The sequence below is a fragment of the Ovis canadensis genome, chromosome 22 (genome assembly GCF_042477335.2).
Source record: "Ovis canadensis isolate MfBH-ARS-UI-01 breed Bighorn chromosome 22, ARS-UI_OviCan_v2, whole genome shotgun sequence".
In the NCBI taxonomy this organism is placed as follows: Eukaryota; Metazoa; Chordata; class Mammalia; order Artiodactyla; family Bovidae; genus Ovis; species Ovis canadensis.
Window position 1 is genome coordinate 35,890,289 of NC_091266.1, and position 6,133 is coordinate 35,896,421.

Genomic DNA, 6,133 nt, shown 5'->3' on the forward strand with positions numbered 1-6,133 from the left:
GCCTGAAGAGGCACCCCTCTCAAGGCTAGGTGTGAGGTTGCAGGTAAGGTTACAGGAAAGCCCTGTACTCCGCTTTGGGATATCAGAGGGGTAATTTAGACAAGAAAGGAGCATGAGGATGAAAATGAGAAAATTTTTCGGAGCCCTGTGTTTGTGAGGCACTGGACTGGGTGCCTTCCAAGTTCAAGGTCTTGGGGGCCAGATCCAGTCTAGCATTTAAAGCAATGTGCTGGTCACACTGGCTCACTTCTGCAGGCCCTTTGGAGAGGAGCCAAAGTAGCCCAATTCCAGTGATTTCCAACCAGAGGCTGGGAAAAGGAACAAGGGAGCAAGGAGGGCTTATTGAGTAGTTACAAACCAAGACAGGAACAGGGGGACAGCCAACAGGTGGGCAGTCATTGAAGTATTGATGGACTTTGTGGAAGGTTGGAGTCTCTCACCTACTACCGTCTCCAACCAGCACACAGGAAAATTAGTGAGCGACCTGCACCAGGACTGCTTGGGATTCTTCCCAGGAGCTGCCACAGGCTGTAAAGTTCACTGTGCATGCGTGCTCCGAGGTGTTCGATTCTCTGAAACCCCCTGGACTGTAGCCCACCAGGCTCCTCTGTCCATGGTATTCTCCAGGCAAGAAAACTGGAATGGGTTGCCATTTCCTACTCCAGGGATCTTCCCAACCCAGGGATCAAACCTGCATCTCTTATGTCCCCTGAATCGGCAGGTAGGCTCTTTACCACTAGCACCAGCTGGGAAGCTCCTAAAGTTCATTAACAGTAAATAAATGATGTGATGTTAATTGCTCAGTCATGTCTGACTCTTTGCGATCCCATGGACTATAGCCCACCAGACTCCTCTGTCCATGGAATTATCCAGGCCAGAATACTGGAGTGGGAAGACTTTCCCTTCTCTAAGGGATCTTCCCAACCCAGGGATCAAACCTGGATCTCTTGCATTGCAGGCATATTCTTTATCATCTGAGCCATGAGGGAAGCCTTAAATAAATGATACTAATAACTATTTTGTTGAGGGTTTTATGTGAACTTCAAAGGTAGGATCGGCCCAGCACTCATGCGCCTAGTCTTCACCGCTTCCTGGCCATGGAACCTTGAGCAATTCATAACCTATTCCACAGACTGTGACACAGGACAGGGGCCATGCTCCTTCCCAGGGTGGTTTTGAGAAAGAAACGAGTGTGCCTACATGTAGAGGTGCATGGAGAAGCCCTGCAGTAAAGAACCTTGTGTAACTGGCTAAGGCCAGCTTTTCCCAGACTTGCCCAAGGCCATTCGTGTGAACACTAGTGGGAAAAAGGAACACACTGCAGGGAATAGACATGTAAGAAGAGAATCAAGAAGGCCAGATTCTCATGAGATTGGGACTTCTTTATATGCTAAAAACATTTGAGCACTTCGGTAAGTATACTTTGGCTTAAAGAAGTGTTTCCAACTGATTTTTCATTAGCAATCCCCCCCAGAGAGAAATACTAACTTCAAATTCTCCGCAACAAGAGAAATTAAGATACCCAGAAATAAGATTTTGTCAAGTAGGATTTTGCTTTGGAAGACCACAAAACCACTTTAATATTTTAGACCTTCTTTTTGCCCTCATGAACCAATCTTTGCCACCTTAGAGGTCCTATCACCCCTGTTGAGAATTCAGTTTAAAGCTATGTTTGGGAAGAATGATAGATTGACAGAAGGTAGAAATCAGTGGACTCCAGTTTTTCTCATTCCCTTATGAAGGACAAGCATCTTTAAATAGGAAGGAGAACAAATATTGATAGAAAGGAAAATGAAAGGTAATGGAGAGATGAATGTGAGGTCATATCCATTCGCATCCTCCAGACCCAGTCACGCACCGACACGAGTTCTCTGAAGGACTCCGGGGAACCAGCCGGGTGGTGAAGGATCTGAAAGCCATAATCTGTGCGGAAACACTGAAGCATCATGGAGGGCGGAGTTTCACATGGAGAAGCAAAAGCAAGGAATACTAACTACTACTCTCAAATATTTGAAAGGTCATCAATCAGAAGTACCCAGAGATTAAGTATGTGTGGTTTAAAGGAAGGGAGGAGGGGAAGCAGGGGATAGGGTAGATGGAAATCAAATTCTGGATCGAGGTAAAAGACCTCTTTAATGAAAATGCTCCATCAGTAGAATGGGATGTTTCACCAAGTATCCAAAGAACACAACCCCGCCCCCCCTGCAACCCAACCCAGTTAAAAGTGGTGAATCAGGGACAACACGGAAGACCCTTGCATTGGGAGAGAGAGGCTGCAGCTGATGACTTCTAAAATCTTGATCGGCCCTCAAGACTGTAGCGTTTTAGGGACTTCCCTTGCAGTCCAGTGGTTAAGAATCCACGTTTCCTCTGCAAGGGGTGCAGGCTTGATCCCTGGTTGGGGAACTAAGATTCCACATGCAGCACAATGCAGCCAATTTTTTTTTTTTAATTAACAGACTGTAAAATTTTATTGTTTTTGTCTTGAGGCTGGGTAAGTACAGGGCTTGCAGGCCTGTGGGGTGCAGCCCAACACTGAGTGTTCCTGACTTGCTGACTTAACAAGATTTATAGGATAGTGCCATGTACCTATGCTCCAGGAGCTCCTGAAGGTTGCTAAGCCTCAGAGTGATCCACAGGCTGAGGCGCTGGGTGCCCCTCCCCCGGCCCAGAAACTTCCCATTCTAAGACAGCCCCATGACTCTGGCAGTGGTCCTTTGAGCCTCAGCCTCATGTAAGGAGTGGGTGTGAAGTTCCTCCGGGTTACTTGTGGTAATCATGAGGATTAAGACACTTCCCTGGTGGCATCATGGCATCCAGTCCCATCACTTCATGGCAAATAGATGGGCAAACAATAGAAACAGTGAGAGACTTTATTTTCTTGGGCTCCAAAATCACTGCAGATGGTGACTGCAGGCTTGAAATTAAAAGACACTTGCTCCTTGGAAGAAAAGCTATGATCAACCTAGACAGCATATTCAAAAGCAGAGACATTACTTTACCAACAAGGTCCATATATAGTCAAAGCTATGGTTTTTCCAGTAGTCATGTATGGATGTGAGAGTTGGACCATAAAGCTGAGCACCAAAGAATTGATGCTTTTGAACTGTGGTGTTGGAGAAGACTCTTGAGAGTCCCTTGGACAGCAAGGAGATCCAACCAGTCCATCCTAAAGGAGATCAGTTCTGAATATTCATCGGAAGGACTGATGCTGCAACTGAAGCTCCAATCCTTTGGCCACCGGATGTGAAGAACTGTCTCATTGGAAAAGACCCTGATGCTGGGAAAGATTGAAAGCAGAAAGAAAGGGGGATGACAGAGGATGAGATGGCTGGATGGAATCACCAGCTCGATGGATGTGAGTTTGAGCAAGCTCTGGGAGTTGGTGATGGACAGGGAAGCCTGGTGTGCTGCAGTCCATGGGGTTGCAAAGAGTCAGACATGACTGAAACACTGAACTGAACTGAGAACTGAGATAATTCCTGAGTAATGTTAGAGCCCCAGATTCCAGTGACTTCCCACTGTCCTCTGTTCCTTCCAGAATCCTCCATCATGACATGAGATTTGTCTGAACGATGCTTCCAGCCACAGCTTGTCAGGTATGAGGAATGCGGAGGAGCTCTCGCCTTGCACTGAGGGAAAGTTTGCTTCTAACGTACCTGGATTCTTGGCGAGGGATGTTCTTCCCTTGAAAGGCAAAGGCGTTGCTGTGCCGTTTGCCAAGTCAGGAACCAGGAGGAGATACATGGTGTCCTATTCCAGGCAGATGCTGAAGAAGGAATTGGTGAGGGATAGGAATTGGTGAGGAGTGTCTTCCCTCTTCCTGCGAGGGAAGAGTGAAAAACTGGACAGGTATTTTCAGGAAGGGAGAGGCAAGTGAAGGAGGCAGCCCTGGATAGACGTGGTCGCCTTGTGCCTTTTTGAGTCACAAAGGGAAGAGATTCAGATGAGACTCCAGATAGACTGAATTCTGACAGAGAAGGCCCTGTGATCCACTCTGCCCTTGACACTGTGCGTGTCACAGGCCACGCTGTGAGACCCCGAGAGCTCACCCTTCCTGCTCTTGGAGATTCAGAGAGGGAGGCCTGGCAGCAGGGTTAAGGAACAGGTTAAACTTGTGGACTCTGAGCCAGACTTCCTGGCTTCAGATCCCTATCACCTGTGAGTCATGTGACTGATCCTGGTATTCGGCAAATTACTTGATTCACTGCGCCTGTTTTCTCTTCAGTGGAGGGTGATGATAACATTAATGCCCACTGCACTGATTTCTCATTGAGGATTAAGTGAACCTACATAGATATATATAAAGGGCTTGGAATAGTGCCTGACAATAAATCATATTCAATAAAGTCTTTCCTCAGAACTTTGCTTTTAAAATATTTAGTTTTATTTATCTGGCCACATCAGGTCTTGGTTGTAGCACAGGGAATCTTCGACCTTAGCTGTGGCATGCAAGATCTTTCAGTTGCAGCGTGCAAACTCTTAGTTACAGCAGATGGGGTACAGTTCCCTGACCAGGGATCGAACCCAGGTCTCCTGCACTGGCAGCGTGGAGTCTTAGCCACTGGACCACCAGGGAAGCCCCTCAGATTTCCCTTAGATATGTAATTTTTAAAGAAACTATTAGCTACAGGTGAAGTATCTCACTGTCTTACTCCCTTTCTCCTCACTGGTAACCACCTTCTCGAGATTGAGGTATACCTTTGATACCTATATTTTAAAACTTACTACATCCGTATGTACTCATAAGCAACCACAGTACGTGGCACATTTTAAGAGATGATATCATAAGCGGCATCTCATTTCACCTCTCATCCACTCAGAACTATTCACGAGCTTTACCCTCATTCACACACACAGCTCCGGTACCACGTCCAGTCCTGAGACTGGCCCGGACGTGCTCTTCACTGCGCCCTGTCACTTTCCAGCCCTAACCCTCTCTCCATGTGCACATGTGAGTGTCTCTAAAGTGCGTACATAAGCTGCTTATGATCCCTTGAGTGCAAAGTACATACATCCTCAGCTTTTCAAAATGTTACCAAAATGCTCTCCAACATGTTTGTGCCATATTTTCCATTTCCCCAATGCAGTAATAAGTAAAATGGTATCTTGCTACTTTAATTACATTTCCATTATTCTAGGAATGTTCAGAACCTTTTCATTGTTTATACTTGATTTGAGCTTTCCCTCTGAATTACCCATTCATGTCCTTCGTTCATTTTTTTCTAGTTATTCGTATTTTTCTTTTGATGTTTAATATGTAGGATTTTAAAAATTAAAAAATCCTGGATTGTAATCCTTTGAAATTCAGAATAGTAATCCTTTGTCGGTGACATGCATGGCAAATATATTCTTCTAGTCTGCAAAAAAAAATCTATAGGATTTTATAACAACTCAAAGGCATCCTAAAAAGGATGCCTGTTAGCATAACAGATCTTATAGCAGGATAACACAGCAGATCCTGTTAATGTAACAAGAGTTATTTTTCAATATTTTAAAATGCCAAGTAGTAGCCCTCTTGTTTGAGGTAAGGCTGAAATTCTACTAAACCATCATCTTGAGAGGCCCTTGGACTCCCTGGAAAACTATGATCTAAGTGGGTCTAATCGTTTCAATAGACTAAGAGGTACTCCAACTACAGTGGGAGGGACTGTGTTTTAGAATCACCCTGAGTGATGTCAACCCTTCTATGAATCCATGAAGTTCAGTTTCTTATGTAATATAAGATGATGGCTGGCCTCTGAAGGACAGAACTGACAAAAGGCTGTGGGATGGTGAGTTCACAAAGGGAGGCAGACCACAAAAATACATTTTAGTATTTTCTTTGGCAACTGCTAAGTCCCACCATAGCATTTAAATTGTGGGTTACAACCCATTAGAGGATGACAAAATCAAGTCCATGGGTTCAATCAGCACTTTTACTTTTATTACTTTAGTGAAATAGAACATGATCGAACAGAAAACAGAATCCACTACACACAGTAAGGGTAAATCCTGTTCTGTGAAACTTTCATCTCAGTTACATGTGTGGATGAGATATAAATATATTTCTTAACCTTGGTCACCCTAAAGAACTCAAGCGTAGGGCTACGGGCACAACCATGCAGAAAAAGCAGGGAGACAGACACTCTGG